The sequence below is a fragment of the Corapipo altera genome, unplaced genomic scaffold, assembly GCF_003945725.1.
Source record: "Corapipo altera isolate COAL_440 unplaced genomic scaffold, ASM394572v1 44, whole genome shotgun sequence".
Lineage (NCBI taxonomy): Eukaryota > Metazoa > Chordata > Aves > Passeriformes > Pipridae > Corapipo > Corapipo altera.
The window spans coordinates 7,910,766-7,932,540 of NW_020884880.1; positions in this window are offsets into that span (position 1 = coordinate 7,910,766).

The following is a 21,775-nucleotide window of genomic DNA, read 5'->3' on the forward strand; positions in this document are numbered from 1 at the left end:
CAGGACACCTTCCCAGGACACCTTCCCAGGACACCTTCCCAGGACACCTTCCCAGGACACCTTGTGTGGGAGCACAGGGGGTGTTGGGAAGAAGAGGCAATGACTCTGCAAAAAGGTAAAAGCCATTTTAAAACCTGTTTAAACCACCTTAAAATCTTCGGTTTCTGTAACATTTGAACTGTTTTCATTTTCTTCACTAATCCATCTCTGACAGGACTTCTTCCATCCTGCATATGGCAAATCCATTGCTACACCAAAGATAATAAGCACAGTGTCAAGAAGCAAAGAGTTTTGCACAAAAGAACTGACCCATCTCACATATGAGAAGGGTAGACCAGTAACTTAGGGGCCATTTGCTTTTATATGACAATCTCAAGATTCTTCTGTTGTGATTATACACTTCTGTTTCACACTGCTATCAGGCACATAACTTTCTCAGTCATGTAGGAGACACTGAGAAAAAAATTCACGTTTTGAGGTTTTTTTTCTGTTTTTGTCTGTAAAATTAGAGTGATACAAGCATTAATAATTACATTTTGTAGCTGCTCCTAAATCTACTAAATATATTATGAGAAACAGATCTTCAGGACTCTAACCAAAAAAGACTGAGGGAGTTTTTACTTCCCCTAGGAAAGGTTTTGACCAAGGAAATATTTTATTATGTATATAGAGACATTCTCTTTTACTCTCTCTTAAGAATCTTCCTCACAAAGAATTCAAATTATTAAACACCAGTAAAGTAATCCTTGAATTTTGTATCTCATTGGATTCAGACTGTGCTGTATAAAATTTTTAGTAGCCCTCCAAAACAACTACCATCTGTCAGTGAGAGCTATTCAATACAGAGGGGAAAAGTCTGATTACTAAAAATAGGTGCCTACTATCAGCTTAACCATAAGATATCAAAGATGTCCACACTGCAACAGCCTAGAAAGTTGAAATGGCAATAGGTATTTATAGGTATATATTAGATATAACTTTGTTTAGGTACCTGAATTGTTCACTATATAACAAAGATCTCATCCTTACTGAAGATCCACAAAGGAGATGATTATTCACAATCTATCTATAACTGATTATGTGTAGGAGACTGGGGACAGGTGCCTTTCTGTGGAGAATTTGATCTGCCAAGCAAAGACACTCCCAGAATGCTTGAGGTTCACCAGGGTGAAGCCACTACTTTGCTACAGCCACTACAGTGAAGACACGGTAGGAGTAATAGTTCATGGCACATCTCGACAGCAATGGCTACTGCAGATGGTTTGAACTAGCCCAAATGACCTTGCCCTAGCTAGCCTCAGAAACCTAAGTAAAGCCATGCAGAGCTATATGGACAGAGTCCTTCAGTAATATGCTGGCTGCAAACAGCTGGGGATAGTAACATCTTAAACTAACACAGCTGTCTGCAAATTGAACATCTGTCCACAGGCTAAGTATTCAGCTGTATAATAAGTGAAACAAACTAGATACACTTTGGACAACTTAAAAATGTGATTCCTACTAGTGGAATCTTAGTCTTACAAATCCCTAAGTATTTCTTGTATTACACGTATGACAATCCTCATTTCCCTACTTTGTGTCACTATTCTCTTGAATAGTCAACTTGAAAAGAAACAAAGGAGTTGCAGAAGTTATACAGAGCCACTTGTACAGGATGTTACTTGATAGGGATTAACACCACTTACTTTCAGAATGATAGTGGTAATTATACATATATATGAAAATATATATATATCTCTTCAAATAAGTGCCCTTAAAACTGAACAACCTGTGTTGGGTTAAAAATATGCAATAAAAAGAAAGTAAATTAAATTGAATGCTTGCTTCCTAAGACATATTACTGAGGCTGTCCTAAAGCCTATGGCAACCTTAAATTGTGCCAAGTGTTTGTAACATTACAGTAGTGGAACAATTCTCAAATTGTCATATGCCAAGAAAAATCATCTATATAATATTATCTATAAAAATTCATCTTTGGATGAATTCCTCTATGCATGACTGTATTTTTGATACATAAATATTCTGCTCCTGCCATACTGTGTGACCCTACTGCTGTGTGACCTGTGCTTGAGATTAACACTAGGAATAGGAAATAGGTTGATTCCATGACACAGACCCTGAATAGTATTTACAAAGAAAGCATTTTGGCAGTTGTTCAGTGGAACTGGTGATGAAGAGACAAAATGGTTGAATATCCAATTATCAATCCCTAAATCAGCAAGTATTCTTATTCATTGCTACACATGCAAATCCCAGTGATGTATGAAAATTGTGTAACGACAAATTTTCAACATACAATAAGCACATAGAAATGCAATAATATTTACATCTGTATAATAGTTATTGAGTAAAATAAAAGCAATAACATTCTTTGTGAATATTTTAAGGATGTGTTTGATCTGGCATATATATGCATGTATGTATATATATATACATACTCATATATATCCACTCAAGTTAAATTCCTCTTTGTGCTGCTTAATTGAAAGATGTATTTGTGCCTTTGACCCATTCTGATTACTTATGAAATATTCTTAAGAAAGATTTTGTAATAAGTAATGTGTAGTTTTTAAGCTATTACTCATTAGTAATAGCAGCAGTTGTCAATAACATTTCTGTCTTCAGAGCAATCTGTGCACATCAGCCCTCACAACATCATTGTGAAATGGCTGTTTACAGCAGACTTGGGTAAAACTCCCTCCTTGAAGACAAAGATGCATGAGTTTGTGCTGCTGTGCAGAAGCAATCACTTCTCACAGTGAAGGTGTGTCCTTCTCTCACTGCCATGACAATTCCTAAAATGAACCTCTTCATTTGTCTCCTGTGATGGCGACAGGACCACAGCTAGAGAGCTTCTCACCCCAGATACCAAATATAGGGTGGCCAAAATATCCTCAGGCTTCCTCATGAAATTATGCCTCTACTAGAAGACTGTAAAAGGCATCAGACATGCTCACTTCCATAATATAATCTATTATCAATGTATTATAACACTTATATCTTCCTGACACTTTGGTGAGATACAGAAAAGCTAAGCTTATATTACAGGTGGGAACTGAAGATCAAGACAGACAGTGACCTAATTTCAAATCATTCAGAAAAACAGTGCTGAAGACATTCTGGTGATTACATCAGAATGTCCTTTGTGCTAATTCATTTTCATACGCATCAAGTTATCCCAGACCAGAAGTCAAAAGGGAGTTTAAGAAGCCCAAAAGTCCCAGTTCACAGGACTGGCTGGTGTTCCTTGGAAGAAATGCATTAGTTGTATGGCTCAGACTCTGTTATTTTTCCTTTCCTAATGTGTACAAGGAGCACTTTTCTTACACATTTTTCACACAGGATAGTACAACAGTGAGCACGCTACACAACAGCAGAGAACAGACAGCTGTTTTTTTGATGGTAACCTGTGAAGGGTGATGTGTTTGTCAACTGCAAAGCAACCTTTCTTGGGAGCCTCTGTCAAGCTCTGATGCAGAGCAAGTTCCATGCATTTGGTCAGGATGTCCCAGTTTTATGCCTCTCACTGTTTCTGTCCCACTGACTTGAGCCAGCAGCAGAACTTTCTGTTGTCTCATCTTCTACCACCAACTTGGCAGGGGTTTGTTCTCCTCTGGAAAAGACTGCCCTTCAGGATCTGTGGAAAATTAACTCTTCTCAGTCAGAGAAAGTTGCTGTTAGGACTCTGCTGTCATCTTCAATATTACCCTTCAGAATAGAGTGGGGTGCTTTGGGGGCTTCGCTTGGTACAATTTGCTTCCAGAAATATTCAGTTTTCTCAGACAATATTCAGTCATACCCTTCAGCATTACAGCTCTTTGGTTTTGATTCAAATTACCCACTGAGTATGCAGAAGGCTGAAACCACCGCACACTACGACAAGTTTGCTTGTGCAGTTCTGGAAGGAAACGCTTGTAGTGTGTAGTTTCTCTAGTTTGAGTTCCTGTCAACCTTGACAGGCAGGTCTGGGAACAGGCCTGAAATCTGAGACCTCTGGGGGAATTCTCCTTCCTAACACTCTGAAGCATTCGTCCGAGGTTCAGGCAGCTATTCCATACAAGTTTTGTCAAATCATGCAGCAGGTGTCTCCTGCAATAAAATTTTAAGCTTAGCAGTTGGAACCTGCCTCCTTAGCTGATCTTCAAGGTCAGCCTTGCAAGATGGTCAGAATTAGCCTGTACAGTAGACCACAATGGGCAGAGAAAGAGCTTGCACAGGACAATAAAACAGGACTAGGAGATCTATGTTTGCTAAAACAGTGTTTTAGGACCTTACTTTGTTCCTTGTTGCTGCATATCGCCATACGAAAAGTAAAAAGAATAACTGCTTTCTCCACAGAATCCTGTGAGGTGGGCAATAAAGTCCATTATATAATGTATGAGTTAATGGATTGACCCTGGCTGGATGCCAGGTGCCCACCAAAGCTGCTCCCCCTCCTCACCTGAAAGAAAATTAGCAAAAGGCTCATGGCTAGAGATAAGGACAGGGAGAGATCATTAACCAATTACTGTCACTGGCAAAACAGGCTCAACTCAGGAAAATTAGATTTAATTTATTACCAATCAATTCAGAGTAGGATAATGAGAAATAAAGCCAGATCTTAAAACACCCTTCCCCCATCTCTCCTTTCTTCCCAGGCTTTAATTCTCTGCCAATTTCCTCTACCTTCTCCCGGCCAGCAGCACAGGAGGACAGGGAATGGGGGCTTTTACCAGTTCATCACACGTTGCCTCTGCTACTTCTCCCTCCTCAGGGGAAAAACTTGTCACACTCTTCCCCTGCTCCAGCATGGGGCCCCTCCCATGGGAAGCAGTCCTCCGTGAACTTCTCCAACATGACTCCTTCCCACGGGCTGCAGTCCTTCAGGAACAGAGCGCTCAAGTGTGGATTCCCCATGGGGTCACAAGTCGTGCGAGCAAAGCTGCTCCAGTATGGGATCCTCTCCCCATGAATCCACAGGTCCTGTGAGGACTCTGCTGCAGCTTGGGCTTCCCATGGGATCACAACCTGATTTGGGCATCTACCTGCTCCAGTGTGGGGCTGCAGGTGGATATCTCCTCTGCCATGGACCCCCAAAGGCTGCAGAGAAACAGCCTGCCTCACCACAGACTTCAGGGAAATGTCTGCTCTGGCACCTGCAGCATCTCCTCCCCTTCCTTCTTCACTGACCTTGGGGTCTACAGAGTTGTTTCTCTCATGTGTTCTCATTCCTCTCTCTGGCTGCTGTTATCTAGATTTGTTTTCCCCTTCTTAAATATTTAGGGGACTGGAACATCTCTCTTATGAAGAAAGGCTGAGGGAGCTTGATCTGTTTAGCCTGGAGAAGAATGAGAGGGGATCTCATCAGTGTCTGTAAGTATCTGAAGGGAGGGTGTGATAATGCTGGAGCTGGGCTCTTCTTGGTGGTGCTGAGTGATTGGACAACATGCAATGGGCAGAAACTGATGCACAGGAAGTTCCACCTGAACTTGTTCAATTCCACTGAACAAGTTCTTCAGTGAGGAAGAACTTCTTTACTGTGTGGGTGACTGAGCACTGGAACAGGTTGTCACAAGAGGTTATGGTGTCTCCTTTCCTGGAGATATTCAAAAGCTGTCTGGACACAAACCTGAGTTACATGCTCTAGGGGACCCTGCTTGATCGGGGAGGCTGGACTAGATAACCTCCAGTGGTTTCTTCCAGCCTTACCATTTTGTGATTCTGTGAAATCTATTGTCCCAGAGATCCTGACACTGTCACTGACTGGCTCAGCTTTGGTCACTGGTGGATCCATTTCAGAGCCAGTTGGCACTGGCTTTATTGGACAGACAGGAAGCTTCTAGCAGCTTCTCACAGAAACCACTCCTGTAGCCTCCCTGCCTCCAATACCAAAACCATGCCATGCAAACCCAAGCCAATGAGACACAGACCAACAGGCTCAAGCATAGGTGCATTTGATAATGGTCCTCATCCTGAAAAAGTCCTATAGGGGTGGTCAGGGAGGTCAATTCCTGGTAGGATCAAAGTGGGACCTTTTTCCAAAGAATCTCTACTTTCTCTAACAAGAGGCAGGGGCTACTGCTAGTTCTCCTGTCAGTAAATATCTGCTACTCTCTTCGTACACCTTGAGAAGTCCATTCAGGTAACTGCCCCAGTAAAGTTGAGAGTTAAAAAATGAGTTCTTATAATTCATCTCAGAAATGTTATCTCATCAATGTTAGTCTTTTTGTTTGAACTCTGCAGTGCTAGTTTCTTACTTGTACACATAATAGGAATACATCATCAAGAGCAAATCTTCTGAGGCACACCAAGATAACAATTCACAACTTCCTATGGTAAACATCACATGATTTATTTTTATTAGCGATGGCATAAGTGTGTATTAAAAGGGTATGTGTAAAAATGTATGCAAGGGCTATGGACCCCTTTTGCTCTAGTATCATAAAATATATGCTTCCAGTCATGTTACAGAGAAATGATTAAACAGCTGTATCATTTTCCTTCCCATCCCATCCCTACCTTATTCATACAGCGTAACTCTCTCCAATCCTGAGCATTCCTACTGCTCATTTTCCCCCCATTTTAAAAACAGAACAGATCATCTCTTTTAGCTTGTAAGCAGATACCAAAAAAAAGGGGTGGGGGAACAACAAACACAAGAAAACCCCACAAATCTTTCTGTAAATGTAGAGGAGAGCATAAAGAGGAAGATAGAAGTTAGCTGAGTCCAGAACTGAGTTACATGGTTGTCCAGAGCTTTAGAAATTGAGCTTGTAATACAATAGACTGGCTGGCTGGAATGTTTCTAGATAGAGATCAAAAAGTTCAGCAAATGAAGCCAAATGGTAATAGACACCCTTCAAGTTTCTTTTAAGAAACATACAAATATGGTGGCTCAACATATCACATTTTTCCTTATTCTGAATTTAGCTATTGAGGAAAACAAGCAAATTAAGCATTTTTACCATCAAAAAAACAGCATTAGTTCCATGACAAATGTTAACCACTGCCTAAGTTTGTTTTCTTTTTCTGCACTTGAATATTATTGATTAACCACAGGAACAGAAGAATCTTTGAGTACCAGCCCAAATTGTCTGAAAGCCTATCTTGGTTTGCCAAACATGAATTCCACAGTACTAAGTATAAAGAAAAATATTTACAAGCTGGGTGGTAGGAGACACCTGGGGAGAGTGAAATTGATAGTGGGAATAGAAGTCTGACTCAACTGTAGTTAGAGTGAAAAGTTTACCCAGAAAACACAAATGATAAGCCATCAATAGAAACTGTGCTCTTGAGATTCGTTCCACAAACATGACAGTACAGCACGGAAATAGCATCAGCAATGCCAACTGGCAGCATAACAGAAAAGCAAAAATCAGTGGGGTATCAGAAACTGACCTGGGAGAAAAAAATGTCATTTACAGGTAAGATGTATTAGGTGAGATTTGTCCTGTGACTGCAGCTCTTTCATGCAAGGAAAAGGCTCATGTAGTGAAAAGAGCCTCTGAACATTCCAGATGAAATTGAAGGAGAATTTCCTTTGGCAACCATGAGGGAGGCTTTTGGCTGTCCCTCTAAAAGTCACTGGCGACCCCAGGCACCAAATGGGCCCCCACTGGAGATGGGGCTGCAGAGCCAAACCACATGCCTTTCAGGGTTGTTGAGCAACACTGTCACCAGCAGAGCACACAAGGCCTCTGGGCTATGTAAACTCTACAAAAATCTGAAGACTGCTTCTGTACTTGCAGCAGCCTGGGGTAAAGAGGGGGCAGAAGTGGGGTAAAACTGCCTTTACTTCTCCCTCACATGAAGGTAGGAGTCCTGTGCTCTTTGGTAGGTGACCCGGGCTGTCATCCCTCACTGACACAGAGATCCACGTAGAGTTGCCTTTCCATTTAAAAGACAGGCATATTTTGAGAAAAGGAGTGAAAATAATAAAGCCAGAAGTTGCACCAGGAGAAATACAAGTAGGTACATGCTGTGGTATCCCATGAGAATATCATAGCACCCACCATGCATATCCTTGCATGCCCATAAGAGCCAAGCCGTAAGAAACTGCTCCTGTTGGGCCAGGCCTCAACACACAGCTTTTTCCATGTGCAGGGTGCTTTCACCATCACTGGGATAGCATAGTTTCGTGGGCTTCAGAGAGAAAATGAACAATTTATCCACTACCTTAAAATCTGTTTTAAGATTTCGGTCATGTCAAGTCACTTCCCACGACCATAAAACAAAGCCTAAATGGAGCAAGGAGAATAAGAACTAGGGGGATGTTCTTATTCTAATGAAAAAATTAGTAGGCACATAAGCCTAAAGGGGCACAAGGGAAGATATCATAAGCATTTCTTTGCTCTGACAAACTGCTTCAGCAGTGAGAGCATGAGAGAAAAGGCTGTCAGTGGAAAAAAATCCCCAAAGTGGCCACATTCAAGGAAGCGTTCAGGCCTGAGTCAGCTGTTAATTAGGTAGCTTCAAATGGGAGAAACCATTTATAGGAAGCCCTCATTCTGAAAAAAATTCCCCTGTACTCCATCCAGCACTACGACAGGTCAGTGAATGTCAGATAGAAAAGAGAGAAAGAAATGAGGCAAAAGCTTTAATGGTGGCCAGGAAAAGTCTTTAACTCCTTATAATCATCTCGTTGGCATCTGTCCTCTCCACCGATTTGCAGCTCATCTAGATACATTGGATTGGCTGGTGGGATGACTCAGTCACTGAGGTGAATAAACTCTCTCCACAAAAAAAGCAGAAAGTGACAAAATGTTTACCATAGTGGCCTTAATAATCACTCCCCCAGGGTTCCAGGGACAGGACAGAGATCAGATGCCATGATGCACAGTTTTGTGGTGTTAATATAATTTGAAACAAAAGTAAGTAGGGAAAAAAAATTCTGCAGCTCTCTGATTTCAAATTTAATGCTAGTGGTGTGACCTCGTCATTCCAAATTACTGGGTAAGGTAAATAAACTCCCCTAAAATATAGCTGCTTTGGTGGGTTTTTGCATTCTGTTAGCTTGTATCTAATTTATTTTATTCCTATTAAATTTGTAGAACAGACTCTTTTAAGTCTTTCCCAATAACTTTTAAATTTCTACAATTGCTGAGATAGTGTCTCAGACAAAGACCTATAGGGCTGAAATAAAAATAGTGAAGATGACATCATGTTTTATGAACACAAGACGTGACCACAAATAACCTACAATAACCTTTAAAATTAGTTTTTTCCTGACTTCATAAAACAATATTTTATTTGGCAGGCCCTTATTGGCAAGCACTTTGAACAGTTCTATTTGTTTTCTGTAACCAGGAAGACACAACCAGTGTTTTCACATAGGTTTCCTCAGTACTGTGGTTTTGCCATTTTCTGCCTCTTTATTACTGCCTGCTGCTGTTGAATATTTTTCTTTGGGATGTTTATTAAGAACAAGGATATGAATTAAAAAAAAAAACCCAAACTTTCCTTATAACAGCGCTGGTGAGTTTCTCCCACTGTAATATTACTGTATCAAAAACACAGAAATAGATCATGGTATCTAGAATGATCTGGTTGCTTTAAGTCTAAAGTTATGTAATATCATGCAGCTGGCTACACGAATATTATGAAAAACTGAAGGAAATCAGCCCATATGTCCTTTGATGCATTAACCAAGACCAAGATTTAGAAATCCACCATAGCTTGTAACACCATATGAAATGCAGGAAGGGGCTTAGCAGGGACTGAACTAAATAAAAAAAAAAAAATCTAAACATTCCAGTTAAAGTAAGTTAGACATGAACAGCATAGAGTGAAAGAAATACTTCTGGTTTCTTGTGGGATTTTACCTGGGGTTGGTTGCAATTTCATTCCACTATTGCCAATTGTTCTGGTTATAAGAGCCACAGCTTGAGAGGTGTGTTTTCATAGTACCACCTGTAAATGAATGGGATTGCTCTCTGTATTCAACGCTGCTCAAGCTTTTGTTGTTTTGGGCTGTGCAGTCATGGAAAAATGGACCATTTTCCCACCACATCTGTAGGAGTAGTTCTACTGCTTCCAGTGTCTTAAATATGTTAATTTGGGCGTTTGTGCTTTTTTGTTGGCTTTTATTTTATATATGCATATATACATGATATAAATACATATATATACATATATATAGATGTATGTATATTCTTAAACAAAAGTCTCTATAGGGTTTTTATTCAGTGTATTTTGAAGTAAGAAAGAAATTTAGTCTGCAGTCCAAATGGCCCTACTCAGCAAATCCCATTTCCCCCTCTCCCTCCATCTCAAAAAAAAAAAAAAAAAAAAAAAAAAAAGCTTTATGTATTTGAGCAACAGCCATGCAATTAAGATGAGCTTTTCAGCTTCTGTATGCAGTTTGGAGTTCCCAGTAATTTGTCTTTCTTCTGTACAGTGTGAAGTTGAGTGAGTAAGGTAGGTTCCAATAATTAAACTTGCTCTGTTGACCTAACCAAAATTAACTGGCTATGCAACAATGTAGCTGTCCATGTAAAAACAGGAAGTCAGATTTCCCCAAGTAACCCTTATTCACCATGAGAAAAACAGCTGGTGCTCTCCCTTTACATGCAAGTGTGTGGGGCATGGATAAAAGATGTATACTTCTGATATCCTCTCTTTTAAAAGGGTGTGTTTTTTTTTCCAGTGGAAGCTTTCCAGCACTCAGTTCCTGAGAGGTAGGGCCCCAAGATAGTCTGGTCAAAATAGTTAGAATCGTATCTTTGTAAAAGAAGTCTGTGAAATCGAACAAAGAAGCCACATTTGTATAACATGAATAATCCTCCCTGACCTCCAAAGAGAAAAATAATAAAGGATTTATTACGCTTTTTTTTCCTCCCTAAGAAAGAGTAATAAGAAAAATCCTCCTTAAAACAACAATAACCACTGTTTCAGAATCAGAGCCTTTGTGTCACTGTTTTTCAGTAGTTACGCTACATTTCTCCCAGTACACTGCTGGGATTTTTTATTTTTTATTTTGCTGTGCACACTCACACATCTGCTCCACATGTGTGATCAGCAACTGGATTTTCTGAGCTGAATGTCCTCCTAAATGGACAGAGTGGGCAGATCATTCCTCAGAGAGCAGAGAATCTGCCTCTGGTGGATTGCCGCCAAATGCAATGGTGTAATAAAGAAAAGAAAGCTGCTCATTCGGATTGCTCTGAAATGAACTGTGTCCTCTCCTAAAATTCCATCTGGTTAGGATCCCTAGAGGCGCAGTTCAACATACCTAGGTCTGGCAGTCTGTATGCCTGATGGCTGTAAACGTCTCTGCATAGGTCGACTGGGGGAAGGCAGGATCATTAAGAACTGGAAGAGGTGAAACAATTGTACTCTCATTCCCTTTCACCCACCCAGACAAAACTACAGACAAGGGTTGTGGAGGTGAATGTACTTTATGTTGCTGACACTGAAAAATAATCTTTAAAATAGGTGTCATAGGCTTTGACTATGACACCTAAATGTATTTTCTAAAAGCCTTGTTTTCAGCTGGTGTAATCCAGCAGTAGTCTGGATTGATTGTCACTCTTCAGATTTGGCCCTTAGTGCATTAATCGAGGGCTTTATAGCAAACTGTATATAGGAAGTGGAAGTGAGCCTTATGGTATGTGGAAAGGAAATCTAGCTTCCAAAAATCAAATCACACCAGGGACTGATAACAGATGTACAAAGTAAGAGAAGAAATTAACAGATGCTTCCCAGTTTGGGCCATTATCACCAATGAAACCCAACTCATATGGCCCATAGGTCACATTTAAAAGTCTGCTGCAGATTAATTTGGTTCTTTGCTGATGCTGGCAAAATTAAGATTGTAACTGCACAGTGCTGGAGTTGTCCTGAATACAAGCTGATTTTCTGAAGTGACATCAGTGCTGCTAAAAGGATTCCTCTGTGAGTTTAGTAGTTAGTTCTGCGCCAGACAAACAAATAATACCACACTGGTTTAATCCATCTCTGTAATGGATGTCCTGTAGAGTAGAAAACGTGACAGTTCTATTCTCGACAAACCAAATGCTTCATTTTAATTTTCTTCTCAGTCTACATCTATCCTGGTGAAATAAACAGGGCCTGGGAACAGTTCTGGGCACTCGGTTATGATCATTTATGGTGTAAAAGACTTAGGCAAGTCCCTAGCATCCTCCAGACTGCGGCCAACTACCCTTTAAACCACTCCCAGGCACAAAGAAGCAGGGGATTTCCAGCACCATTCCCAATAGACAATTTGCAAGCAGCCACGGACTTGAAGGATAAGAGTGTTTACTAGAGCAGAGCTGGCTGCTCTGTACTCATTGGCCTTGGCTCCTGGTAACACTCTGGGAATGTTTGAGCTGCTCGTCCATAAGCTCAAACAACTCTCACCAATGAGATGTTATTTTAAGCAGACATAGAGTCTACCACTTTTTGAGGTAAGGTTGTGGGGGTTTTTTGTGTCAGAGACAATTTTCTTTGTAAAACAGTACAAATTATAAAACTCTGGATTTATTTTCAGGGCTTCCCTCTGCAGCTATCACTTGACAGAGTTTTGTTTTTGTGATTGCCCTAGAAGCTGTTGGGCAAGCAACCTCTTGCAGTAGTGTCACTGATGGGGTGGATCTCACAGCCTCTAGCTAATGCAATCACACTACCCCATTGAAAATGCCCTAAAGATGTTTGGGTTTGTTTTTCCTTTACCAGAGGTGTTTTAAAACAGCTGCTGGTTATATTGTGAGTTCCTATTGTTCTTGTTTATCCATCTGCTTGTAATTATGCTGGATTTGGGTCAAGATGATTTTTAACTAATTTGAAATCATTAATTTGATTATTGCTTACCACCCATCAAAGAAAAGGCCAAAACCCAGGACTCTGCCTTTGCAAGACTTTTCAAGAACTTGGAGTCATCTCAAATACAAATGAATTATTATTTTTCAGATTTATCTTGAGTCAGACATTATAAAAAAATTGCATTAGAAACAATGATAGAGGGTAAACCTTGAAGAAATTTCTCCTTTGGCTCAAGCTGTTATTTTAACAAATATAAAGCTGAGAAAAACTTCACTTTGACTAATAGCTGTGCTGGCTTATCAGGTCTCAGACCACATATTCCAGGGAAAGGCTTTTGTTTAACTGGTACTTTCTGGGCTTACTTGCAAGAAGCTGCAACCTGACAGGAATTCCTGAACCAACCACCTTCCAGTTCAATGGAAGGCTTTGTCTGAGCCCAACACTTCCAGGCTCTTTGCCCTCAGGCACCAAGATCAAAGAACACAACTAAGGGCCTGGACTCAAGGGACTTCCAGCCAGCTGGGAGTAAGCCCTGATGCACAAACCTGTGAAGCCAGTGGCTTTCCACCCTGGTTTTCTGCTCCTTGGGGTTTGAGAAATGCAAGGTCTTTGGCGTTCAGTGTTCTAGAGTCAATGAACCAGCTTTCTTCAATTAGCATTTTCTGATATTCCACTAGATAATTTTCTGATATTCCACTAGATAATTTCTGATATAAACTAGTGGAATAGACATAGGGTAGAAAGGAAAGCAGTGAAGGTAGCTGTTTATTAACTAATCATTATGATTCATTAGTGAATCATAGAATCATAGAATAGATTGGAAAAGACCTCCAAGATCATCAAGTCCAACCCCTGATCCAACTCCAATTACTATATCATGGCACTAAGGGCCACGTCCAATCTCTTTTTAAAAACCTCCAGGGATGGTGAATCCACCACCTCTCTGGGTAGGCCGTTCCAATGCCTGATAACCCTCTCTGTAAAGAATTTCTTCCTAACATCTAACCTAAACCTCCCCTGGCAGAGCTTGAGCCCATGTCCCCTTGTCCTATTGTTGGTTGCCTGGGAGAAGAGACCAACCCCCACCTGGCTATAACCTCCCTTCAGGTAGTTGAAGAGAGTGATGAGGTCGCCTCTAAGCCTTCTCTTCTCCAGACTAAACAACCCCAGCTCCCTCAGCCTCTCCTCATAGGACCTGTGCTCAAGTCCCTTCACCAGCCTCGTTGCTCTTCTCTGGATCCGCTCCAGCATCTCAATATCCCTCCTGAACTGAGAGGCCCAGAGCTGAACACAGTACTCGAAGTGTGGCCTCACCAATGCAGAGTACAGGGGAAGGATCACTTCCCTGCTCCTGCTGGCCACACTGTTCCTGATGCAGGCCAGGATGCCATTGGCCTTCTTAGCCAATAGTGGTGTATAAAAAAGCTGAACTCCTAAACCCAAGTGAAGGTTGTTCAGTTTGGCAATTGGAGATGGCTGGGGAGGAGGTTAAATTTTTTCAGCCAGACCTCAGATTAGATTTAGAGTAAGGCAGGATGCATTTAAGGAAATTATACTTGCAAAATAACACTCTGTAAGTAATATAAAGAGCTTTCCCACTCTTTTGAGTGCAGATCCTATCTTGATCAATTATTATGTACAAAAAGATGATTTAGTAAATAGCTAGTTGAAACGGGACAGAAGCATTAAAACAAATGCTGAAAAATTTATTCGTTCATTATCTAAATCATGGTGACAGTGTAATAACTACCAAGAAGGTGAAGTCATTCAGGTGATGAGCTAGATTACAGAGCCCACTATTCTAATGAACCCATTCTGAAGTTTGTATAAGTTCATTTAGGGGTTTTCAGTATTTTCTGGTTTTCTTCCTGCCTTTCTGTGTCCCCACCAATGCTCAGCCTTCTCTGTTCCCCAAAAGCTAAAATCTCCCAGGAGTGCATTTTCCTTGCTAGTGACCATGGCATCATGTGGCAGTGATGTGGCTCCTGCTATGGGCAGGCTGGGCAGATTTGTTCACACCACCTGTGCAAGCAGGGTCTGCAGTACCTCCTGCAAACCAAACTTGGGGGGGAGGACTGGGGCAAAGAATCATTTGGAAGTGTCCACGAGAAATATAGAGTTGGTTTAAACAGAAAGGATTCCTTCTTTGAAACTTTCCTTATCAGCTGAGCAAGACATTTTGTCCTATGTGACTTTTCCTCATTTTAAGACAGTAGAACTGAAAACCAATGTTTGCCTGCACAGAAACATTGAATTTGAGACTAATCATTTCACCCACCTTGAGAACTGCTCTGCTGCCCTTTAAAGACCTGGAAAGTCTTCCCACTGCCTCAGGAGAGTTTTTGGATTGCGTCCCTCCACATAGGTACAGTAGAAAGCCCCTAACCAAGTAAATAAAGCTTCATGAAATCAGACTATTTTGCAGTTCTGCTATAATGTGTTTAATAATAATAATTGAAATCTTCACCATTTTACAGGGTTACACAAACAAATGGAAAGGAATATAGAGGAAGACATAGTGTCATGTAGGATAAATAGGCAATTTTATCATACGTGGTGGTACAGAGGCAAAGCTCCTCAGAGCCATGCAATAGGCCATGGCAGTTATCTTCTACTGGAGCTGGCATATGGCTTTCTAGATCTCATAATGCTTAAAAAAATGACTCTGTAATACAGTACTGTGCCTTGCCACACCACACCACACACTATGACAGCTTTAGCAAGTGGTGAGAGAAAAAAAAACTACTACTGGGGAAAAATGTTTGCCGACTTTGCCTGTTCAGTGTTGTCAGTACTGTTTTTAAATGCCTCAGCAAGCTGTTCTTAGGTAAAAGATAAGAGCCTGCCAAGTCTAGAGAGTAAACATTTTGTGTTAGTCCACCCACAAAGCATTAAAATAAGAAACTAGAGCTTATTCAGTGCAACTCAGGTTTAACCATCTCATTTCAACATAGTTCACTCTTCCTGGCCTTCCAGATCCTGGTCTCTTCATGTTTGTTCTCAGCCTCCTGAACCTTCCTGCCTGCTCTTTCATGTTTGACATCTGGCTTAATCAGACTTAGGTTATCATTATATTTGTGAACATGTCTGATGAAGGTGCCTCTTTTATTACTCACCTGCAGTCTGGTTTTAAACATTAACATCTTAAATGGTGACAGGTTCTATTTTCATTCCCCAAACTGCATATTGTTTACATGTGTTTCTCCTAGGCCTATAGGCATTAAAATGCAAACAAATATATATAAGCATATAACTGAATCCATACACTTTTTGTATATAGATTATAGATTGTAGATTTTATAAATAGACAGATATAAGTACATACTATATACATAATATATGCAGTCTTTGTGCATATATTTTTACTAGGATTTAGCTCTAAAATTGAGTATTTTTTTAATTTCTGAGCACCTATTGATCTCTCTGTAAGCTTATTTAACATTCAGAATGGACTTCTCTTGACAATAAAGCTGCCCAGAAGCTCACAGCACCATGTACTTGAGGACCTTTCCACATGCAGCTGTACCAGGTGGAAGAGAATTATACAAAAAAAAAAAAACAAGAAGAAAAGGCTTGTCTCTGATATTAAAGAGCAGAAGAGGGAAAAAATCGAAGGTGTGGGTAGTATTGTTCAAGGAAATAGAAGAGAGAGTTTCCAGATAAGGTTTCTGGTCTCCTGTGGAAACTGGGGTCATTTCAAAGAAGACCAGAAAAAGGTAACAGGAAGAGGCTTTCAACTGGAAAAGCACACCTGAAGCTCATGAAAGTATGCGGCTGGAGATGATGGATTTAAGGCTTACAGTATCTGCCCATAAAGGGAAGAGGAGCTTTGCAGGTGCCATGGCAAAAGGGAGTTTAGCCAGCAGGATGTGTAGCTGAGGCTGAGATACAGCCTGGAAAGGAGAACAGCTGACCAGGAGCTGCCAGAAGGCCTTGACCTGGCAAGTACTGGCAGTGGGCTCTCAGATCTCTCCTTCCCTGAAGCTACTGTAAGCTTCTACACCTGAACTGGGCACAGATCTCTAAAGGATAGAAGTCTCTACAGTGTGGCATGTCAGCCAAAACAACTCATAAGCCTTTACCTTAAGAATTTTGCTGTTCTTATAGTAACTTGTTTGGAGATTACCATAGGTCATACACGTGACTTCAATCCTGTTCCACTTCAGAAGGTAAGAGTGTTTTTACTAGCCACTAATGAGCTATACAATTTCTTGGTCTCTGTTCCTCAGGAGAAATCTGATAAAGTACCTTGAACAATCTGTCAAAACTTCTGTTCTTGTTATCTTTTTGGACCTGAGAAAATGGCCAACATTCAGGGACTTTGGACTCTTCCAAAGAAGAGAAACTGTTGCAGAAATCAATACTTCTTTCAAACAATGTTGTATGGACCCTCTTTTCCTGAGGAGAAAACCCATAGCTATTCACCACACCAATGTCCTTCTAAGTTAAGTCCCCATGAGAGCTCTCCCCAGGCTTTTCAGGGTTGTGCAACAAGCTGTTTGTTGGTATCTACTCCTTTTCCTTCAATACCATGCAAAGGTATTGCTGAGGGATCACAAGTAACAGAAGCCAGGCTAATAGAAGAATCAAATTAACAGAATCATTTCAGACCTCTTTTGCATACGAGCTGTTAAGATTTGCAGAAGGTAGTGCTTTTAAGTGCAAGCCCAATACAGTATGCAGGAAGCTGATTTGTTTGATGGATATTGTTTACAATCTCCACAAGCAACACCTTGTATGGTATGGCTGGACTACTGGGTTACTGTGGGGGATATCTGGGCATATTTTCTTTCTGCTTCCATTTATTTCTCTCATTTATGCAACCATTACTTTAAATTATACCCTTTTCAGTCCTTCATCCAGGTAGCTGAGATTCCTCAGTTGCTTTCAATATGTCCTTTTATTAGTGTGGAGAACAGTGGCATTCTGTGAACAATTTATTTACTTGATTCCAGGTGGTCAAAACTGCCCACTTCAGGGGAGCTTCACTGGACAGTCAGTGAATGAAAGTACGAGGAAGAGTTTCAATTTCAGCAGCTGTTTTCTCTTTCTATTAACAGCATATACAAAGAGATAGGTATACCATATGCTGTTTTACCAGTTCTATCTGGAGTAAGCTTCTGATCTTTAATGTGGACACTATGGGTTTTAGTTGGAGTACCTGGGATCCAAGCATAGTCATGTTTGTTTTTAATGCAACACCTAGCTAAATCCTTTAAGCAGCTGGATTGTCACAGTCTTCTGTAGAAATAGCCAATGAGCTATTATGCAGAGGGAGTCACAGGAACAAACTATTGTAAGGAAAGGTGAGGGCAGAGGTAGCAGCAATTCTTGAGCGTGTGCTTCAGCCAAGCAGTGCAATTGCATTATCTCACTGTCAAGGCTGTGGGTATATCAAGACCAAGAAATTATGTCTCAGCAAAATGGGAACAGCTCTCCCTTGCTATTACACATTGCTTGCTGTCACCTTTAATGAAGTACTTGGGGATCTTCCCAAGCAAAGTGTTACATATGAGCCACTGATATTAACTTTTATTAATACTTGTTTAAGCTAATGTTAACAGTAACTACTGGAAAACTTCAGCCTCTGTGTCAAATAGGTCAAAAAAATTGAAAAGGGATGATTGGGTAAAATGTGTGAAATCTCAAAAAGGCCTGTCTGAAGAATGTGATATATTCTCACAAATAAATGGAGAGAGTCTGTCATTTATCAGCACTTGTATTTAATCTAATAAGAAAGATCAAGAATACAGCAATCTGATACAGCCAGAATATTGCCATACATCTCACATGTAAGTAGTCATTAGACAACTTTAATGTTAAGCAAAGGAGTCCAATCAGCTTGGAGCTATGAATCTTCTCCAAAATGGGGTGAGGCACTTGTTACCTACACCTCTAGCACTAGTGCTTAAAATAAGTGGATGCAACCAACAGTGCAAAAGAATGAAGAGACTGGTGACAACTGAGAATAACACTGACTAGCCCTGGCTTAAACACAGGACCTATAAATTAACATGTGTGCAGGTGCAATTCTGAACGTGCCTTTGTGCATGTGCGCGTACTTTCAGCGTCTGCCAGACAGATCACAGGGAGCTATTGCAGCTCCCGCAATCCCTGCTTGGCCCTGGTAACAGTTGAGGAGCTGGTAATTGTTTCCCTAAACTACACACCAGGTGCAGCTCTCTTGGCTGTAGATTGTCATTGGTAATACAGCACTGCACCCACTTGGGAAGAGCCCACTCCTTCTGCATACACCATCCTGAAGAAAGAGGACAAGTGTGAATCAAAAAACAAGTACTTTGCTGTTGAACACACATACAGCTTCAGCCTTTGCTAGTTCTGTCCCTAGCCATTAACATGTGATTGTATGACATTATTTTTAAGATAATAAATTATCACAAACGTAATTTTAAAAAAATGTCTGTGTAGGATTGGCTGAACAATAGAGTTACTTGTTTTAAGCTTTAAGCTCAAATATGCTTTTAAAATAGCTTTAATACGATTTAAGCTTCATGGAGCTACTCATGAGCCCGGGACTGACTATATCAGCGAGCAGAGATTTTAGGCTGCCGTTCCTCAGCTACAAGTTCACAACCTGAACCTTGGTACATGCCAGGAGGCCGCCCTTTCCCCCGCACACGCACATCCACCTCATAATATCATGGACTCCTTTACATTAGCTAAACCCATCAACTAACCTTTATCACATACAGCATATAAATCACTGCTAATAGGGCTAAGCTGCTAAAGAGTTCAATAGGTGAGGAGGTGTGCGTTACAAACGGCAGCGCGGGCTGGGAGCGCCCGCGGGAGCCGCCGGGAGCCACCGCCGCTCCCGCACGCTCCCCATTCCTGGTGTTCGACTCCCCCTGCAGGGCGAGCCCGCCCGCCCGCCGCGGCCACTCCGCTCCTCGCCCTCTCCCAGGCGTTTGCTTCCTGTGCCCTGCATTTGTCCGCTATTTACCGCCGCGTTGATCAGGAGTATCCTGCTGAAAAGGCTTTTAAGGAGTAACACCGTCCGCTTATCTCAGGAACAACCTTAATCCGGTCATTACTTACTTTCTCTCCTTTTACTCAGTATGTTAGAGTTTCAGTCCATTTCTTTGTGACTCTTAAGTGCTTCCAGAGATCCTGTTTTCTCCTTCCCTCCTTTTCTGTGTGCCTTGGGGCACAGCGCCCTCCTCCCCTATCACTGTCCCCAGCATACCTCTCCATCATCCCTCTCACCACCGCTCTGCAGCAGGAGCTGAGGGGCACAGATTATTTTTTTGTCCCTCCATGAAGTCTGACACTTGAATATCTTCAATCTAAATCAAAGCCAGACAGCAGCACTTGCATTTTCTCTTGATATGAATAATGAGAGAAAAGGAAATGTTGAAACATCTGAGTATTTTCAATCAAAGTAAAACATAGTTCAGCATCCAAATACAGCATCCAAAAACAGCTTGTTTCAAATGCTTTGTCTTAAACTAGTATTAAACTGCATTCCCCTATAACAGCGTATTGCCCTATGGGAGGAATATTCAGTTTAATGTTTAATGCCACATCTTGCCTACAGAGTAGTCCGCCCAGCCGAATATCTTTCACAAAGGCTCAAGAGTTGTCCAACTTCCCCCCCACACCCACGGCTTGCTTAGAGGAAGGTCTGTGCTGCACTGTGGAAGATGGTGTCCTTCAGGCACCTGGCAGAGGACAGCAGCAGGGATGGGGATGATGGCCTGAGCTGCTCTCCTCCAATGTCAGCACAGTGACAGAAGTGCAAGGCTGTGGCTTTGGTGAATTGAATGAAGCCCGTGTGTTTTAAGCCATCTAAGAACCCTGAATTATTCTGGTTTGGTTCTATAGATCATTTCAACTTCGTAGACACTGTGTTTTCTTCCAAAAAATTCATTCAAGTGGAAGATTCCCAAGGGTTTTCTCCTCATCATCCTACCAAATATCAGCCTTACCCCTGGGCAGAGAACAGGCAGCAGTGATGAGAGATGCGGGGACTGTTCCCTGCTGAGGGTCCCTCAGGAGAACATGGTCCTGAGCTCAGCCACCATCCCAGTCAGGTCTGCTAGGATGTGGGTGAGCTGAGCAGGGATCTGGGTTGGGCTTTGGGTACAATGTACCTGTAGCAAAGCCTGTGCAGGGATCAAGAAGGAGACTCTGCCTGGAAATGGATGCCAGGCAAAGAGCAGGGGGAGCCTGTCCTCCAGCCCTCTCCTCAGGTGGGGGGCAAGCTGGCCCCCAGCCACCTCCAGCCTCCATTTGTGGGGGGCACAGCCCAGGCCTGGCAGGGTTACACACACCCTGATCAGCCCTGCTCCCCTTGCACTGCTCACACAAGTTGGAAGTCCAGTTTCCTCCATTAAATGCTTTCCAAAAAAAACACAGTTCAGTGTGAGGTGACAATTCCAGGTCTGTCCAAGAGGAATTTCAGCTCAATTCGTGTTGCTGATGCAGCTCATAAACAGAGATGAGCATTCATAAATCTACTGCACTACATCAAATGAGTCAAATGAGAAACATGGCTGGGTAATTTTAATACACTGATAAATTCTGTGGTCCAAGCTCCTTGCGTATATTTCAGGTACATGAGTAATACCACCTATTATCTCTAGAGCCACCAAAAATGAATGCAGGCAAAGTGATATTTCCATGGTCAAACTGGATAATCAAGGGTTCCCTGATACACAGAGTTGTTTTTGGCACTCAAGTATCACATCAGCAGTAATAAATTTTACAAGACAGCAGTTTTAAGCTTTTATAATTTTCAATTTACAAAAGACTTCATAAATATGAATATATTCACTGTAGCAAATGCTGCTGTGAAGTAGCTATTATTCATGTTACACAGAGGGAGAGGCTGAAGCATATTGATGTTTACCAGCCTGCCAGTGCTCATCTTTCCCTGAGTGGGGCTAGTGCCCAGCAAACCAGACTCTCTGGTCTGTACTTGAAATGTGGGACCACATGCAATACACGCAGTTTGCTCTTTTATGGGGAGAGAAGAGGTCAGTGAGATACAGTGGGGGCCTGAGGGGTGTCT